This window comes from Aquarana catesbeiana, linkage group LG11 (genome assembly GCF_042186555.1).
Source record: "Aquarana catesbeiana isolate 2022-GZ linkage group LG11, ASM4218655v1, whole genome shotgun sequence".
NCBI classification, from domain to species: Eukaryota; Metazoa; Chordata; class Amphibia; order Anura; family Ranidae; genus Aquarana; species Aquarana catesbeiana.
The window spans coordinates 44,257,361-44,277,925 of NC_133334.1; the positions used below are offsets into that span (position 1 = coordinate 44,257,361).

General features: G+C 40.7%; 1 protein-coding gene across 5 annotated transcripts in view; it reads right to left on the reverse strand.

Annotated features, from left to right (window-relative positions):
* Nucleotides 1-20,565, reverse strand: part of ANO1 (anoctamin 1) — a 292,511-nt gene that overhangs the window by 204,727 nt on the left and 67,219 nt on the right. Inside the window, exon 1 of one of the 5 annotated variants that reach the window (XM_073604243.1) lies at nucleotides 12,055-12,246. The exons of the other annotated variants lie outside the window; for them this stretch is intronic. The gene's annotated coding sequence lies outside the window, so the exon portion shown is untranslated. Of the gene's footprint in view, nucleotides 1-12,054; nucleotides 12,247-20,565 lie in introns of those variants that run through there. 5 annotated transcript variants of the gene reach the window in all.

Below are 20,565 nucleotides of genomic sequence, written 5' to 3' on the forward strand. Positions count from 1 at the left end.
GTATCAAAAGTGTCCGATGTGTCTGCCATAATGTCACATTAATGATAAAAATCGAAGATCGCTGTCATTACTAATAAAAAAAAAATTAATACTAAAAATGCCGTAAAACAATCCCCTATTTTGTAGATGCTATAACTTTTGCGCAAACCAATCAATATACGCTTATTGCAATTTTTTTTTTACCAAAAACATGTAGAAGAATACATATCGGCCTAAACTGAGGAAAAAATTAGTTTTTTTATATATTTTTTGGGGATATTTATTATAGCAAAAAGTACAAAATATTGCTTTTTTTTCAAAATTGTCGCTCTTTTTTTGTTTATAGCGCAAAAAATAAAAACTGCAGAAAGCTCTATTTGTGGGAAAAAAAGGGACGTCAATTTTGTTTGGGTGCAACGTCGCACGACCGTGCAATTGTCAGTTAAAGCAATGCAGTGCTGAATCGCAAAAACTGGTCTGGTCAGGAAGGGGGAAAAATCTTCCGGGGCTGAATCGGTTAAAGCCCCAGAATGGTTATTACTTGCAACATGATGATGATACTGATCCTAAACCCTCATACTGCTGTAATGATCAGTTTGCAAACCTCCTGCAGCATTTTTTACTGACAAAACATGGGAAATTTACTGACTAAGCACATTTTTTTCTGGAAAATATCATAACTCCTATTAAAAACTAAGACAACTGATATTTAAACACAATATGGAAACACTAACAATACCCATATAATTTAAAGTGTTTGTGAACCCCTATATACAAATCATTGCCAGCCCCTCTATTATAGTTAGGCATAGCACACTGTATAAATCTTTTATAAAAGCGAGGTTTGTAAATACCGATTTAGAGCGATCTTCAGGCCGGTCACGTGATTCGCAGCCGCTGTACAGCTCCGATACATGGCTACTGCAGGAGGGGCCGAGATCTCCCTCTGACATCAACTGGGGAGGTCACATAGCCGCTCAGCCTCTCCTGCAGTAGCACTGGAACTCGTCCGAGAGTCACGTGACCAGCCTGAAGATCACGCTAAATCAGTATTTACAAGCCTCATTTTTATAAAAGTCTAATACAGTGTGCTATGTCTAACTATAATAGAGCGGCTGGCAGTGACCATATATAAAATTTTATTTATACTAATAGTGGCGGGGATGGGGGGGTGCAGAGAAAGAGACACAGACACAGAGCTGACAGGCAGGGAGGAGGGGAAGAGAGGCAGAGAGGAGAGCTGAGAGCAGGGCTACTGATGACAGAGGGACGTATGGTGACCACGGTGGTCAGGGCTTAGCAGCCCTGATTTTCGTGGTCAGCACACAGAGGGGGATACAGGAAGTGGCAGGATCAGCCATGTTTTTTTTACAGTTTAGAGAGCGGCAGCTTACACGGCACAAGCACTGGGCTGTGTAATCTACTTTAAGGGACCAGGATATCTATTTATTTTTTTGGGTTAACAAACACTTTAATTTGCCTGATTTACGCCTAAAAAGTCAACATAGCATGACAAATTATCGGCCACTGATATTTAAAAACAGTTGTAAAAATCACAGATTTTTTAAAAACTGCCTGTAAATTTACTGACGCTTGGCAACCCTGGTAATGATTGATTTTTGCAATGTTCTTTTGAGCTGACTTATTGTAATATCTATGGATTACAATTCATAACACTTCAGGGGGAAGAACATAGGATGATTGTTTTATGTTGTATGTATTTTAATTGGTAATTGAAGAATGCAATACAATTACAAAAATACTACTGCCACTAGACTAGTGTAGATTTTGAGAGGTGTCTATATGGGTGAGTGGAGATTTAAGGCATTTAGGTAAAATAACACCTCTTCATGTGATAAAATATGGATTAACTGATTCATGAGAACAAGGCCTTAAGTAGATAAATACTCATGTCATAAAAAAAAAAAGATTCCACACTTATGTGATGTTTGGTATGTAAACAGAGGAAGTTATCATGTGACAAAATAAGAAATGTAGTTAAAATTCTGCAGCTAAGTAAACTACCTCTTACAAATCTTATAATAATAATGTCTTTGTAATTTTATAATAAAAAGTATTTTAGAGTAAACAAAATTGCATTCTTACATTATTGAATTTATGACATAACACAAAGTATTACTGAAGTGCAATAAGGGAAAACATAAGCAGTAGTTAATAATAAAAAAAAAAAATCAAGTTGATCCAGTATCTGCAGAGGGAGACCCACTGACTGCTGTATATTATATTTTAAGACTGCATGCCATTCCATCCTGAAACAATCTGAATGTCTCATGTCTTGCAAGGACCATCACAGACATTTTAGTCATTCGACATTTCCGGTAATGTGAGGAATCAGAATGTGTAAGTGTTGTCCTTTATGTTGCCTTCATGACAGCAGAAGAATCTGCTCACAGAACTTTAGACCGCTATACTCAGTGCTGGATTTATAAGAGGGCAATTGCCTCCGGCCTCCTGCCAGAAGGGGGCCCACTCTATACAAAATATAGTAACGGAAAAATCTGTGTATTTCATTAAAATGTATCTTGGAAATCAATATTCTGTCTGGAATCACTTGTAAAGGTTTCTACTTTGGTATATTGTATCAGTTTTAAACAAATTCTGCACAGAGTGCCTATGCCCTTAAAGAATGTATTAGTATGTGTGCCTGCGTGCACAACCTCATAATGATGTTGTGTTACACAATTATAAAACATGTGACTGTCAATGAGATAGTAGACCAACTCCATAGATATTGATTAGATAGTGAGAATTGTGGTTTAGTGAGAAAATTTGCATAGAGGTAGGTCTAGACCAACTCAGTTTGGCTACATCAACGTCTATGTTCTAATTTACTTATGTATGTGAACAATGGATGTCGATCCATGGGGTTGTAAATTCTAGGTACTTGGTCAAGTCATTTCTGTTGAAGCTAGTCTCTTCTTCAGAAGAGATCATATGAGTTAAGGCCTGGGCTTTAGGTTGTGAGACTAACATAAGAATAATAGCAGTATAACAGCAACTGTAGAATAGAGATCCAAGTAGAACTATAGGCAAAACTTTTTTTTTTACATTTTGTATAGAGCAAGGGAGGGTTATAATCCCCGTCAGATTTTTTTTCACCATCTGTGTCCCATTGCGGATATTTCCCTTCACTTCCTGTCCCATAGCCAAACAGAAAGTGAGAGGAAATCCCCTGCAAATTAAGGAAATTCCTTGGGCACCCCCAGGTCACCAGAACGAGTGTCCTCATTGTAAGATATTCCCTCTATTACTTTTCTGGGGGCAACTCAAAATTTGGGATTTTCTTTTACCTTTACTTTCAATGATAATGGTAAACAGGACAAATAGAAAGGGTGAACCACCCTAACGGGGAGCACAGACAGCAAGAAAAACTGACAAGTGTTCTGATCCATCTCCCCTCTGTCTAAAACTTAAAAAAACAGTTTTGCCTTTATCACTTGTTTGCTTATTTCTCCTTATTTATCACTTGCTCTCTCACTTAGCAAGTTTGATAATTGGAATGACAAGGCCTATAGTAGTAAGTTCAGAACAAAGTAAAGCATGTATCTTAAATAAAGTTTGCTAAAATCCTTGCCTGATGAGGTTTATTTTTTTGTTCCTTAGCAAAACTCATCACTTTACTTTAAAGTTACCCTAAAAATCGTGTTGATATAGATCAGGGGTCTCCAAACCTTCTAAACAAAGGGCCAGTTTGCTATCCTTCAGACTTAAGGGGAGCCAGACTGTGGCCATTGGTAGTAGAGGAGTTGCCGATGTCAGTGGAAAAAATCAATTCCCCACCTTTGATGTCAAACAGAGGAATTGTGCTCCATCGTTAGTGTCATTGGGAGTAATTTTGGCCAATCTTTGCTGTTACTGGGAGGAATTCTGCCCCATCCTTGGTGTCATTGGGAGGAATTCTGTCCTTTCATTGGCATCAATGGGGGGAATGATGCCCCATTGTTGGCTTCAGTGGATGAAAATAGTGCCCCAAGGGCCGGATAAAAGCAAGCAAAGGGCCACATCTGGCCACCGGGCCGCAGTTTGGAGACCACTGGTTAAGATGAAAATGTATATTTTTACAAAATATGAAAATAATACAGTAAACATGCACCTATTCTTTAACTAGACATTTCAATATAGTTCCACTTTAAAGGGACCCTGTCAGCAATTTTTAAATGCAAATAAACACCGCCCCTGAAAAAGAAATACAAATACTAACTCTCCTGCCACTCATGCTGCTAAACATGGCACCAGTCAGTTGAGCTTTTAAGAAGCTGGCAGCAGGATATACTGTACTTGAGTTGACAAATATGCTGATTGGCATTAAGGAATATAATGCCTACTTCCTCATGATATCAGCCATGGATAGATTTATCCAGCTAACATTTTTACATTGGGTGTACTATACCTCCCAGAGGCTCTCTGCGTTATACTGGAATATTGACTAGACTTGTCACAGATGCTAATTAGGCACATTCCTACACATAGTTTGGACTTGAGGTAGTGCTGGGCATTACCACAGTAGGAGAGTTGTCTATGGTCGTAGACCCTATGATTATGCTGCTAGGCATATGCAATAATGTCAACACAATACTTATAAGCAGCTGTTTCTTTTTTACACTGCTTTTTATGCTAGAAAGGCAATACTTCTTAGACCAGACCCGGGGAAATTGCTGCCCCAGAGACACATGTGGTCCTTTGCCTGGCCCGTGGTGCCTTCACTGTCAGCATGTCCCTCTGAGCTTGTCTGTCTCCTCAGAGAGGCAAGTTGACAGATGTCTGTGTGGACAGCTGCAAGAACTGGAAGGAGAGAGCCCGAGGAGCTGATTGGTACAGACTTGCAGACCTTCCTAGTCCAGTGTTGTTCACCTAAGTCTACTGGTTGAATTAAAATATTTTTTAATATACACTAAACTTCGGATCGACCCTCTACAACAGTCCCAAGTTTCTCATTTGGTTCCCTAGAAAAAATAAATTGCCCACCCCTGTCTTAGATGGAAACCCCCAGACCCTCCTACACTTCAACTATGGAGATCTGTCAATAATGTGGCCTTACCGCTCTACAAACTCACATATATAGGTAGAAACTGCCAAAAAAAGATTGATAAAATGTGTACAGCGTGGGTAGAAGCACAGGGCCTAATGGTATAACAACAGTAACCAATAATTGTATGTCACTATAATGGTAGACTTGTAAGTTGTTCTAAACTGCTGGCGTCAAATCTAAATTTGCTACCATATATTGTCCAGATCTCCTTATCCCACCCCAACCATCTCTATCACTATTACCGCTCTTCCTTCCTTCCCTCGTCTTTCTACCTTCCTATTCCTCTTCTCCCTTTCCTCCTCTCCTTCACTTATCTCTGCAAATATAGAGGTATTCTAACTTAACTCCTAACTCAACACAACTAGTGTACCCTTGCTTATGACTGATGATTACAATAGACGATTGTATAGCAGTTTAACTTGCTTGCTCTGTGTTACACAGATTTTTGGTGGACTCGTTACCTTCTCATGTACAGTTAATGTCTATAGATTTTATGAGACATTGCGCTTTCTCTTCCTTTATGCTGTAAGTGCCAAACATGTATTTCTTACTGAAAATGTTTGATAAATTTATCTAAAAAAACAGTCAACAGGAGTAGCTCTTCTGAAACCGACACTACTGAGAGTGTTAATCTCCCGTGTCGCCCGCAGCTCTCAGATGTTTCTCCCGCTGACGCCTTCATTACTACAACACACATCAGTAACATGGGGGGGGGGGGGGAACAGGAGGAACCACTGAGTGCTGAAGGACACGCAGGAGATCCACACTCTTGGAAGTGTTGCTTTCTTCAGACTTCAGCTGGTGATTCTTCTTAATTCAATTGACTTTTGGCAGTGACAGCAGGAGAATTATTGCAATTATTTTTTTACAGAGGCAAAGTCATTTTGCATTTACAAATTACTGATAGTGTTGTTTCAAGTTATTTGCTGGGTCTGTTCAGTTGTAATGCACTGTTTCCCTTTGGTCCTTTTAAATGACTTAATTAGCGTGTACTGTAAATGGCTCATATGTAATATATGGAGTACTGATCTTCATTCCTAAATGTGTATACCAGGCATGTCAGACAGTGGGAAAAAATGTAAGGCAGTTGTAAAGGCAGAAGGTTTTTTATCTTAATGCATTAAGATAAAAACGCCTTCTGTATGCAGCAGCCCCCCTCAGCCCCCCTATTACTTACCTGAGCCCCATCTCTATCCAGCGATGTCCACGACGGCCTCAGGCCACCCGGGACTCTCCCTCCTCATTGGCTGAGACACAGCAGCGGCACCATTGGCTCCAGTTGCTGTCAAAGTCAGTTAACCAATGAGGAGATAGAGTGGGTGGGGCCGCACCGCAGCTCTGTGTGTGAATGGATACACGGAGCTGCAGCTTGGCTCGGGTGCCCCCATAGTAAACTGCTTGCTGTGGGGGCACTCAAAGGAAGGGAGAGGTCAGGAGAGCTGGAAAGGGACCAGAGAAGAGGAGGATCCAGGCTGCCCTGTGCAAAACTACTGCACAGAGCAAGTAAGTATAAAATGTTTGTTATTTTTATTGAAAAAAAAAACAGAGACTTTACAATCACTTTAAGTGGAATAATTTTTCAATGGCCCACATTATATATACTTTGGAGCACACTTTATTCCAGGATTTTCTTTTTTATCTCTTTGGAAATTAACATCATACCTCCCAACTTTTAGAGATAGGAATGAGGGACACCTATTAGCAAAAGTATGAAGGCAGAGGACACACACACACCCTTCCACACCCCCCTTAAAGGAGAGTTACACACACAAAAAAAATTAAATCCACAAGGATTTTTTTTTTACTACTACTATTCCTTTATATTGGCTTTTAATATTTTCAAACGCAACAATTTAGAATTTGGATGAAAGGTTTAGCACTGTGAAACACTTCGTGAAAGATATAGTGCATTTTATGTACAACTATGTAGAACAGACCAAAATGAGGGACAAATGAGGAAGAAAGAGGGACAGAGGGACTTTGTTCCAAATCAGGGACAGTTCCTCGAAATCTGGAACAGTTGGGAGCTATGATTAACATTAAGTAATAATTACAATCTTCAACATTTTAACTCAGAACTGGGGGCCATAAAACATGTCCTGAAGCATTCAGCTGTAGAATTATGCAAAGAAGTCTAGTCTTCATCAACAGTTTGGGGCTGTGTTTAGGTAAAATCTTCAAGCCTGCCAAGGGCTGCAAAGAAGAGATTCACATTTGGCATAAATAATGCCAGTTTGATATACCTGATATACACTGTAGTACCTATGGCCTTAGGTTTAAAAGTGTATATCCCATTGGTGGCTGTGGATAATGCAAACAATCTTCAGATATGTAAATAATAGCATAATTGAAACAAGAAAGCACATTTACAAAAATAGTAGTAATCATACCAAGTTTGCTTCCCATGAACTTCATCATAGCTTTCTCTACTCTACTATGGTATGGTAGTTTCTTGGGAACAGTGGGTGCAATTCATTTAATTGGCATTAAATTTGGCATTAAGTTACAAGCATCACTGACAGCTAGGAGCACAGCAATCCTCTTCATCAACATCGCATCACAATAAAAGGATTTCCAAAAATACTCATTAAGGGAAAGGAGAAATGAATCAGCTGTGCATAGAAACTAATCATAACAATTCCAATACTACAAAGAAAATGACCTGCGTTCTGTACAATACCTTCACTTTTATATATATATATTTAGCGCTGGTAGACTTCTGATCTACCAACTGATAGGTAAATTTAGTAAATTGCTCGTTAGGGGAGCTAGATTTGCCTCTGTTCCAGCTTGGCTGAGTTGCGTGTGGTTCCACACTGAGCCGGTGGGTGTTGCTGTTACCTTTGGCTAGTGTTGGAAAGGCGACGTGTCGAAGCGTATGAGTGCTCCTCTGTCCCGGGGACAACTCGGTGGAGGTGGTCCTCCGAGTTGCATTCTGGGAGAGGGTATTTATGGGACAGACGCCCATTTTGGGGTTCGTTTTCAGCCACCTGCTGGCCCTCCTGGCCGACAGGTATGTGTTAGAGTACCACCTCGTGGTCCTCCGTTCCGGAGGCCCACGTCGCTGCGGCGTGTGGGTGGGCCCAGAAGCATGTCTGGGGCCTACCACAGCAGCCGAGAAATGGTCCTGAGCTGTCTATCCAGAGTGAAGAAGCTGGACAACTGAGAAGATCCCAGGGGAGGACCCGTCATGGAAGGATCATGCAGAGTGCTGGTCTGGAGAGGGGCCTGGTGACTCGGTTGGAGGACGTATCCTAAAGTAGTTCTACAGCATAGTACTGCCGGGTTGGCTTAGAGGTCCAAGTACTGTGTCTGACATTCACCGCAAAGTTTAATACATCCTGTGGCAGAGGATTGTATGGATTTATTTCAAGCAAGTCTGTGGCAGACACTTTTGTTCGTGCTACGTACTGGCTGCTAGGCTAGTGAGAGAGGCCTATCCAGGCGAGCAAAGATCGTGTCCCACAAGGGGATCGCACCCGATTACAATACTCAAATTTAAAGGACGTTCTCAAAAATCCTAAAAAAAGGTATTTGAGCTTCCCTGTAGCTTCCCTCCTGCCTCTTTCCTGCTACTTCCTTTGTTACTTGGTTCAATAAAGCATTGAAAACGTATTCAAGTGTTGGTGCTTTTATCGTCCAGAGGTAAACTAAGTGGAACCCTAGACCCGGTGCCGGTGAAGCAGGGGTGTCGAGAGTGAAGGTAACAAGCCCGCTTAAACCAGCAGCTCCGCCGAGAGTTATTGCTACATATATATATATATATATATATATATATATATATATATATATATATATATATATATATATCTCAATATATAGATCTATATATAGATAGATATATATAGATCTATATATATCTATCTATATATATAGATCTATATCTAAAAATATATAGATATAGATATAGACATAGATATATATACATTATCTCACGAAAGTGAGTACACCCTCACTCTTTTGAAAATATTTTATTCTATCTTTTCATGTGACAACACTGAAGAAATGATATTTTGCTACAATGTAAAGTAGTGAGTGTACAGCTTGTATAACAGTGTAAATTTGCTGTCCCCTCAAAATAACTCAACACACAGCCTTTAATGTCTAAACCGCTGGCAACAAAAGTGAGTACACCCCAAAGTGAAAATGTCCAAATTGGGCCCAGTTAGCCATTTTCCTTCCCTGGTGTCATGTGGCTCGTTAGTGTTACAAGGTCTCAGGTGTGAATGGGGAGCAGGTGTGTTAAATTTGGTGTTATCACTCTCACTCTCTCATACTGGTCACTGGAAGTTCAACTTGGCACCTCATGGCAAATAACTCTCTGAGGATCTGAAAAAAAATTGTTACTCTACATAAAGATGGTCTAGGCTATAAGAAGATTGCCAAGACCCTGAAACTGAGCTGCAGCATGGTGGCCAAGACCATAGAGCGGTTTAACAGGGCAGGTTCCACTCAGAACAGGCCTTGTAGTGGTCGACCAAAGGAGTTGAGTGCACATGCTCATCGTCATATCCAAAAGTTGTCTTGGGAAAATAGACATATGAGTGCTGCCAGCATTGCTGCAGAGGTTGAAGGGGTGGGGGGTCAGCCTGTCAGTGCTCAGACCATACGCCACACACTGCATCAAATTGGTCTGCATGGCTGTCGTCCCAGAAGGAAGCCTCTTATAAAGATGATGCACAAGAAAGCCCACAAACAGTTTGCTAAAGACAAGCAGACTACGGATATGGATTACTGGAGCCATGGGGTTTATTTACTAAGGCTAGAGAGTGCAAAATCAGTCACACTTCTGCAAAGAAACCAATCAGCTTTCAGGTTTTATTGCCAAAGCTTAATTAAACAGGCTGAGGTTAGAAGCGGATTGGTTTCTCTGCAGAAGTGTAACTGAATTTGCACTCTATAGTTTTAGTAAATCAACCCCAATGCCCTGTGGTCTGATGAGACCAAGATACACTTATTTGGTTCAGATGGTGTCAAGCGTGTGTTGTGGCAACCAGGTGAGGAGTACAAAGACAAGTGTGTCTTGCCTACAATCAAGCATGGTGGTGGGAGTGTCATGGTCTGGAGCTGCATGAGTGCTGCCGGCACTGGGGAGCTACAGTTCATTGAAGGAACCATGAATGCCACCATGTACTGTGACATACTGAAGCAGAGCATGATCGTCTTCCTTCGGAGACTGGACCGCAGGGCTCTATTCCAATATGATAATGACCCCAAACACACCTCCAAGACAACCACTGCCTTGCTAAAGAAGCTGAGGGTACAGGTGATGTACTGGCCAAGTATGTCTCCAGACCTAAACCCTATTGAGCATCTGTGGGGCATCCTCAAATGGAAGGTTGAGGAGCTCAAGGTCTCTAACATCCACCAGCTCCGTGATGACATAATTGAGGAGTGGAAGAGGACTCCAGTGGCAGCCTGTGAAGCTCTGGTGAACTCCATGTCCAAGAGGGTTAAGGCAGTGCTGGAAAATAATGGTGGCCACATAAAATATTGACTCTTTGGACATTTTCACTTAGGAATGTACTCACTTTTGTTGCCAGTGGTTTAGACATTAATGGCTGTGTGTTGAGTTATTTTCAGGGGACAGCAAATTTACACTGTTATACAAGCTGTACACTCACTACTTTACATTGTAGCAAAGTATCATTTTTTTCAGTGTTGTCACATGAAAAGATATAATAAAATATTTACAAAAATGTGAGGGGGTACTTACTTTTGTGAGATACTGTATATACACTCACCCGCCACTTTATTAGGTACACCTTGCTAGTTCCAGGTTGGACCCCCTTTTGCCTTCACTCTTTGTGGCATAGATTCAACAAGGTGTTGGAAAAATTCCTCCGAGATTTTTGTCCATATTGACATGATGGCATCACGCAGTTGCTGCAAATTTGTCAGCTGCACATCCATGATGCGAATCTGCCGTTCCACCACACCCAAAAGGTGCTCTATTGGATTGAGATCTGGTGAGTGTGGAGGCCATTGGAGTACAGTGACCTCATTGTCATGTTCAAGAAACCAGTGATGAGATGATTGGAGCTTTGTGACATGGTGCATGATCCTGCTGGAAGGAGCCATCAGAAGATGGGTGCACTGTAGTCATAAAGGGATGGACATGGTCAGCAACAATACTCAGGAAGGCCGTGGCATTTAATCGATGCTCAATTGGTACTAAGGGGCCCAAAGTGTGCCAAGAAAATATCCCCCACACCATTACACCACCACCACCAGCCTGAACCGTTGATGCAAGGCAGGATGGATCCATGCTTTCATGTTGTTTATGCCCAATTCTGACCCTACTGTCTGAATGTCACAGATGAAATCGAGACTCATCCGACCAGGCAGCGTGTTCCCAATCTTCTACTGTCCAATTTTGGTGACCCTGTGCAAATTGTAGCCTCAGTTTCCTGTTCTTAGCTGACAGGAGTGGCACCAGGTGTGGGTGGTCTTCTGCTGCTTCAAGGTTCGATGTGTTGTCTGTTCAGAGATGGTATTCTGCATACCTTGGGTGTAACGAGTGGTTATTTATGTTCTTGTTGCCTTTCTATCATCTCAAACCAGTCTGCCCATTCTCCTCTGACATCAACAAGGAACTTTCCTCCACACAACTGTCGCTCACTGGATATTTTCTCTTTTTTGGACCATTCTCTGTAAACCCTAGAGATAGTTGTGCGTGAATATCCCAGTAGATCAACAGTTTTTGAAATATTCAGACCAGCCAGTCTGGCACCAACTACCATTCCACGTTCAAAGTCACCTAAATCCCCTTTCTTCCCTATTCTGATACTCAGTTAGACCTTCAGCAAAATGCATTGAGTTGCTGCCATGTGATTGGCTGATTAGCAAATTGTGTTACCAAGCAATTGAACAGGTTTTTACTAATAAAGTGGCCAGTGAGTATATATATATAAGTAGTATATATAGTATATATAAAAGGAAAAGATTATTATATATGATTATTATAAGATATATAAGATTATTATATAGTATATATAAAAGAAAAGATTATGAAGTGCACTTACCTTCACACCTTTACCCAAGTCTCCATCAATAGAGCCTAGGCAAGGATGACATCACCTTCCTTCCAGTAAGACCCTTGGAAATAATGAGTAGCTCACTATGCTGTGTTGCACCTTCTCTTGAGATTTGGGCTGCTCTCCATTTACTGTGATCTCATTGGAAGGAGCAGAACTCGCTCCTTGCAGGGAAAAGGTAAGTATACTTATTAACAATCTTTCTATACGATTTTTTTTTTAAACTTAGCAGTCATTTATTTATTAATGCAAAGTCTGCTTTATTTACATAAAGTATAAAACATTTTTTTAGGTTGCACGGTTCCTAAGCTGAACCGTTGCTAGGATATTAAATACAAACCTAAATAAGTATTGTTAGATATATTGCATGTTGGGGCTCCTGCTTCCACTGTGATGACTGTGCAGCATCATATGTCATAGATCTAGTGTTCACACCCGTGTTTGTTTTACCTCCTTCTACATGTCTAAACTGTTGTGGAAAAGAAGGTGCAGCATTAGAATAGTCACTAATTAAAGACACGCTGAGGCATCTTATAATGCTGTCTGTTAAACACCGGCCTAAATTTGTAATTTTATATCATCAATAAGAGATTGCTCTAATTTTCTTTCAAATTATTTTATAAATAATATATACGATCATTTGTTTTTTGTTAAAAGGTTTAGGCCCGGATAGCAAGCAATTGAACTGCAAGTTTGAAAATGACTTGCTAAGCTATTGCTGGACTTACCAGGCTTCACAAGTTGTTGCACAATTGCAGCAAGTCCGCATTGCATGACTCCAGATCAAATTTCTTTACAAACATTCTGCAAGTCTGCTGCAAGATCTGGTACAGTTATGTTGTGCAAAAGTCATCCCACCACAGGGGGTCACTGTGACCTGTAGAGCTCTTGCTGTAGACTCACCACTGCTACTTTGCTCTTGCTAGAGACTTGCCATGCAAATTTGCTTCAAATTGGAAAAGTGTCAACTAGAACTTGTGCTTCAAGTGCTCTGCAAGTGTACAACCTGCCAGTGAAAATGTGCAACAAGTTAACAAGACTTAAAGCGGGGTTCCACCCAAATTTTGAACATTATCTCTATGCATTCTCTTCCTTGCCTAGATGCTGACATGCTGTGTAAAAAATTTAAATCGCCGTAATTACCTTTTTTTTTTCTAATCTTCTTAGCACTTCCTGGTTTTCCTCCCATGGGAGTAGGCGTGTTTCTAGCCTCTCCCAGACCTCCCACAGTCCCCTGGGAGCTAGTCTCAGGCTTCCCAGCATGCATTGTGCAACAGCGTCATCATAACATCTCGGTGAATGCTGGGAGCACAGCATTCACCGCATCCAGGAAATACATGCTTGTGGGCTTCAAATGCCCACAATGAAGATGGAAACCGCCTTCAGTGAATTTTATAAGTTATTCCTTACAACGAAATCGGACACAGGCGGACTTATTACACAGAACATGTGAGTAGATAATCATGAGAAGAAAAGTTTGTGAATGAACTCCAAAAAAAAAAACCGATAGATAGGTGGACCCCCGCTTTAAGCCCCCTACACACGATCGGACTTTCTGATAGGAAATATATGATAACAGGCTGTTGTCCGTAAATCCAACCGTTTGTATGCTCCATCGGACAATTGTTGTCGGACTTTCCGCCAAAAAATGTTGGATAGCAGATTATCAAATTTTCCGCGGACAAATTTGTGTTGTCGGATTTTCTGAGCGTGTGTACACAAGTCCGTCGGACAAAAGTCCAAAGTACAAACACACATGTTCAGAAGCAAGGACGAGCCGGAAGCGGTCGGTCTTGTAAACTAGCGTTCATAATGGAGAATTAACATTCGTGATGTAGCAAATTATGAAATCTCCAAATGAAACGCACAATTCTCTTCTTCTTTAATGGGATAATGATGAAGCTGCTTTGCTGGTGATACTGATGGAGTTATGGCAAACGAATTTTCAAAGGCTTTTTTTTTTCAAGTGATATCAACAATATTGGGCAAGTTACCAGAACACCATTATCCCGTAGTTTTTAAGATCAAAGATTCAACTATGTTGGTGTCCCTTGTCAATTTTACATTGTATTTTCTTAAAATGTAACTGCCTACTCCCAAACTGTCATTTGAAGTAAAACACATAGCCAAGTATTATTCTTCACAATTTTTTTTGTGCATTAAAAAAAGAAAGAAAATACAATTAGACATGCTATCTGCCAATAGAACTTAACCAAAACGTGCATTCTATGCATCCAAAAATATAGAAAATATACCAAATCAAATCATTATTCAACCAAAAAAATCATGTCAAAGTAATAACTCCAAGGCCAATAATAAATAACACGTTATCTCCTCCGATTCCACAACATGTCTGGTTGACGAACGGCCGTTCAGAAACTAACTGAAAAGCAAGAACTGAAAAGTGCGAAATGAAAAGTGCGCATCAACACTCACCAAACTTCTACTAACATGAAATTAGCAGAAGGAGCCCAAAGGGTGGCGCGAAAGAGCAAAAAAAAAAACACGTAGTACGTCACTATATTTGTAACTGTTGGACAACAATTGTGTGACCGTGTGTATGTAAGACAAGTTTGGGCCAACGCCCTTCGGAACAAAATTCCATGGTTTTGTTGGCCAACAATCCGATCGTGTGTACGAGGCTTAACAATGCAACACTGCCACAAATTTGTGGCAAGTTATCCTTGCAATCTGGGGAGTCCATTTAGACTGTTGTGATTCGGTTGTGTTATCACAGGTGCTTTAACATGCAGTATTTTGTGTGCTAACGTGTACAGCATGAGCTGCCAATGTGCCACAATGCATATTATATTGGACATGCAGCATTTTGTACAATGCAGCACACCTCAACACACAGAGGGTGTACATCTGTGTACTTGAATTGCACTAAAACGTATGTTGTGCAGAAGTGCCTAGGTGCATTGGGAAGCCATAGAATATTGCACCTCACTGCATCTTGTGCAATACCATGTGTTGCAGTTATGTGATAAAAATCAATGGATCCACTAGCTTCAACGTTAGGACACATATTTGTTTTTAGTATTTGCAACCCATAGACCTAAAACTTTTTCAAGTGGCCCATGTTAGATAAGCTTACTTTTGACTTTAGATTCAATTCTAGGTATCAATAAATTGGTCAATCTACAGCCATGTATGTTCAGTCTGTCTATTTGCCAAAATCTAGATCTCACAAAATCAGGTTTTCTTAAAGTTAACCTGCAAAGATAGAAATATGATTGCTGATTAGTCTTTAAAGGCATAGGCCCCTATGTCCATTCAAATCGTGGATTCACTGTTCAGTACCTTTAGAGGCATGTCAACATTTGCAGCTCTCATATTACAATTGTCACATGTTTTCTTTAACAAGCACCTGTACTCTATTCATAGACATAAGGCTTGGAAGGATAGGGATAGGGAAAGTGGTGTACCTGATTCTTCTAGTGATGAGTTTTTTGGGTATTTTATCATTTTATTTTTTACCCTGGTATTGTATATCTCCACTCTATAGACTTGTTACTATACCAGCGCTAGCAAGTTGTCTGGGGAAGTTAGGTAGGATGCTTCAGGCGGTATGATGCCACTGACATCAAACTCTTCCATAACTTAGCAATCCTGCAGTGTGCATAAACTAAAGGGTAAACGTCACAGTAGGGGCCAAACTTAACATTACCATTTCAAATTCCAATAAAAATGTATGATCATAAAAAACGGCACTGACCACTAATTGTCAGAAACCATGAACCAGACCGAGACAGTAAAATCACACTTGTTTATTAATAAAATAAATAGAGTAAGCGTAGTCAAAGCATAGCCAGAGTCCAGTAACAGGATCAGGTAATCAGCCAGGCCAGAAGTCAGGGATCCAAGTAGAGGAACAGCAAGCAGGATAAGGAACCAGAAGGGATGTCAGCAAAGCCAGTTTTTAAACAGGAACGCAGGAGATGGTTTCTTGTGATGTGACCAAGGCGAAGGCAGAGATCAAGTGAGCTGGACGGCTTTAAGTAGGCAGGACTGACGAGCAGAATCAACAACAGCTGGGTAACTGTGGAGAGGGATGGGAGCTGGCAATTAGCCGACAGCTGAGCGGCCAGCTCAGAGAAGGAAGGGCTGAGCCCAGCCCTGACACTAATGTCTCCAACACAGAATATTCAGCATATTGATTTCTCCACCAGATGTATATTTTATGCCAGATTGCAGCCTAAAATGTTTTAATTTATTATTATTATTATTATTATTATTATACGAGATTTATATAGCGCCAACAGTTTACGCAGCGCTTTACAATGTATAAGGGGGACAACACAATTACAGTACAGTTCAATACAAAAGGTACAGGAGGGCCCTGCTCGTAGAGCTTACATTCTAAAGGGAGGGGGCGGTGGTACAAAAGGTAATAGCTGCAAAGAATGATTTGATGAGGGTAGCTCAGGGACAGTTATGTGGGTGTGGGATAGGCTTCCCTGAATAAATGAGTTTTCAGGGATCTCCTAAAGGTGGACAGGGTAGGGGCTGATCGGACATACTGGGGCAGGGAATTCCAGAGGATGGGAGAGGCTCTGGAGAAGTCCTGAAGGCGAGCATGGGAGGAGGTAACAAGGGAGCTAGAGAGCAGGAGGTCCTGGGAGGAGCGGAGGGGGCAATTTGGGCGATATCTGCAGATGAGGTTGGTGATTTATCCTTTTTTTAGTATAGTAGTACCATGTAAAAAACAAAAGTTTATTATTATTTTTTTTTTTTTACTATTGCCTTATGTCTATGAATAGAGTACAGGTGCTTGTTAAAGAAAACATGTGACGATTGTAATATGAGAGCTGCAAATGTTGACATGCCTCTAAAGGTACTGAACAGTGAATCCACGATTTGAATGGACATAGGGGCCTATGCCTTTAAAGACTAATCACTGATCAGCAATCATATTTCTATCCTTGCAGGTTAACTTTAAGAAAACCTGATTTTGTGAGATTTAGATTTTGGCAACTAGACAGACTGAACATACATGGCTGTAGAGTGTGTTTTGATGATATTTACTGCATCATTTAAAGAGATTTACAGTATTCCAGTGATATTATATCACACTATTGGTGCCTTTAAGGTAATGTCCCCACATACTGCTGTGTTTTTGGAGGGCTATTTGCAGAATGTTTACTTAGACAGTGTAGGTCCTATAATGCTAATGGAAGTATGCAAGCCCATGCAGCTACTGCTTACATTGATTTCCATATCATAGTGGGGAAAACACTTTAAAAACAATATTAATAATAATAATAACTGTACCTTTCTAAAGATGTTATCCAAAAAATTGCTGGAAAACATCATCATCACATTTTTACCTTAGTAAATGCGAGCGTGGCTACCTGCTCCAGCTGCTTATCGGTAGCTCTTCTACGGACAATAAACAATGATTTAGATTGGGTATGCTGCCAAGCAACCGGTCAGACTGGATCTCACCAGGCTAACTGCTACTACACCCAGTAAATAATCAGACATTTGATGGACAAATATCCTGCAGTCATATATCAATTAAACAAACCCCTTCCATAATCCCTCCTGGTCTGTAAAAGTTAATAGTTCGTAGTTTCTTTGACGGTGATCAAGTTAACAGGCATAAATCAAATGCTTTTATAAACTTTGGCCTGAAAGCTGACATTTCCTGTCGGACCCATGTCATGTGTACACTATAACTTTTATATCTGTGTAATGTTTGATTTCTGTTTCGTCGGTATCCTGTCATATATGAGATGACATGACATGATTTAAGGGATGACTGAGGCTCATTTACATAAACGGCAGCAAAGGAAAGTTAAGCAATGCCACAAAAAGTGCATTCCAGGTTTAATTTCTTTGAAAAGCCTGCTTCTGATCCTACTTCTGTAAAGCAGCATCATAGGGTTAGTACATAGAAATTACAGATCATTTTTTGGTTGTATGACTTTACCAAAAACATAAGAAAAATAAAATGTAACTCCGTATTTTGAGACTGCTTGTTAGCTACAGGAAACCCTTTTTATGACGGGGGACCTTCAGAGAAACTCTTTTTTAAAAGAGTTTCCTAGCAAAACCTCTAGAAACAGTTTCATGCTGATCAACGGGTTCTTTGTTGAAGTGGTAGTAAACGGCAGTTGAATAAAAAATAAATAAAAAGCCCCTGCAAGGTAATATCATAATGTACTAGTATGCATTGCATACTTGTACATCATGAGAGACTTACCTCAAAACGAAGCCCTCCAGGGCTGCGCTGTCATTGATGAGAGGGCTTCCATCTTCCTTACATAAGTGGCCAGGGGCGCAATGACGTCACTCTTGCGCATGTGCTCGGGAGCTGCCTTTACGGCACAGGGCTCTGAAGGTCCAGCACTGTATGCCAGACCTTCAGAGCTTATGTGCCGGTGATGTCACTGGCTGCATGCACTCTGAAAATCTCCTAAACAGTGCAAGTACAGGAGATACAAACAGTACCTACAGGTAAGCCTTATTATAGACTTACCTGTAGGGAGGGCTCTTTCTCAGAGAATAGGTGCAGGAAGCCCCACCTTCTTAGTCACCCTTCATCTCTGCCCCCTACCCACCTCTGAGTACTGTCTCTTGGTTTCACCCCCTACCCACCTCCCAGTACCGCCCCTTTTAATAGAATACAGGACCAAATATCATTTTGTACTGCTAAGTAATTTGTATGAAATTTGATAGACCTCACCCCAGCAACAATAGGCTCCTCCAGCAACAACAGACCCACCACAGCAACAATAGATCCCCCACACAACAGACCGCCCCCCAGAAACAATAGATCCCCTGCAACAAAATACCACCCCAGCAACAATAGACCCCCCAGCAGCAACAACAGACCCCCCAGCAGCCAGCATCAATAGACACTCCAGCAGCCAGCAACAATAGACCTCTTCCTCAACAGTGATCCCTTCCAGCAACAATTGACCCTACAGCAACATAAGACCCCCCAGTCAACATAAATAGATCTACCGTGCAACAACAGACCCCCACAAAAAAAAAAAAAAAAGATCCCAACTAGCGACAATAGATCCCTCAGCAGCCAACATCAATAGACCCTTCAGCACACCTAGCCATAAAATACATTCACTGTTGGTGGTGCCGGAACTGCGTTCCCACTGAAAAAAAGCCCTGCCTGTAGGTATAAGTGGTATACTACTGTAATGAGAAGATCAACTAGCTCTTTGTTAATAAGAAACGGACCAGTATCCTGCTGGACACGCAAAACAAATTTGCCAGGATTTGGACCCCGTGGATACAATATGCCCATCCATCATTGTCCATGGAGAGATATACTTCATTATAATAGTCCAGCTTTGGGGCACTGGTCTCAGACATGCCTGTTGCTCACTCACCTTCACCTCACCTCTCTTTCCCACCTTCCTACTTTGAACATCCTTTATTCCTCTTTCTTTCAGTCTTATTTTATTGTTGCAGATCATACTGTTTTTTCAGACTTGATGTTATGATCTGCTTATTGTTTCACGGCCTGAACCAAAGTTACCTGGCTCACTGATACCTACTTTAGCTTGCAGGCTACAAGTTTTGCTTATTAATATGCTACTAATACTTTTGGATGTTATCACATCCTTGGCAGCTAGGGTTCCAGCTGTCTAACATCTTCCTGGCAATTACAAAAAGTCTTTTTACGCCATGTTTTTTTTAAAAAAAAGATCTATTAAAAGTGAAATAGGTGCAAGCTAACATATGACAAACTTCCACCACAAAGATTTTGAGACTGGCTATTTAAGCTAATGGTCACTTGATACCAAGAAGACTCCAACGTCTTTCAGGAGGTGTCATAGCTGGAGACAACAAATATCAAAAGCCAGGTTAATCCTTTCATTTACTATGTGAATCTACAGGTTTGAACTATTTCTATTATAGGAATTGCTTAGCATTTTGTGCTGGTTACATACTGTTTATTAAATGCCGTAGAGCTCCTGTGTTGTGCTTTTCTATTTCTGGTTTATGACCCTTCTATAATTATGTTCCAGTAGTGTATTTTGCAATATTGTTCTTTTGGAGACCACAAGAAAGACCATTATCTTTGCTTATAAGTTAAGGGACAAATACATTCCAGTCTGGCCACAAAGAGGCCCCAATAGGATGTCTGTTCAGCATTGATTTATGTATTTGATTCATAGCCATTTTCCCATAGAAGATAACATTATAAATAGCAACAGATTGAAAGATTGGGTTTGCCTGCACGTGGACACTTCCTGTAGCACTAAAGGCTCCTGCACACTGAAGTAGTTGTTTAGTGAGATGAATAACAAATGGATGATCATGTAATAAAGATAACTTTTGACCATATATGCCTATACAGCCTAAGTCTTTGGTGCCCATGCCCAACCTGCGGCACAGGGGCGCATGTGGCCCTTTGGTAATTACTGTGCAGCCCTCTGGAACCTTGCAGACAGAATTCTGTATTTTTCTTATTTAGGTGCTCACTTAAGCCAGTAAAGGGAAGGGAACATATTCTTTGGACTTATTTCT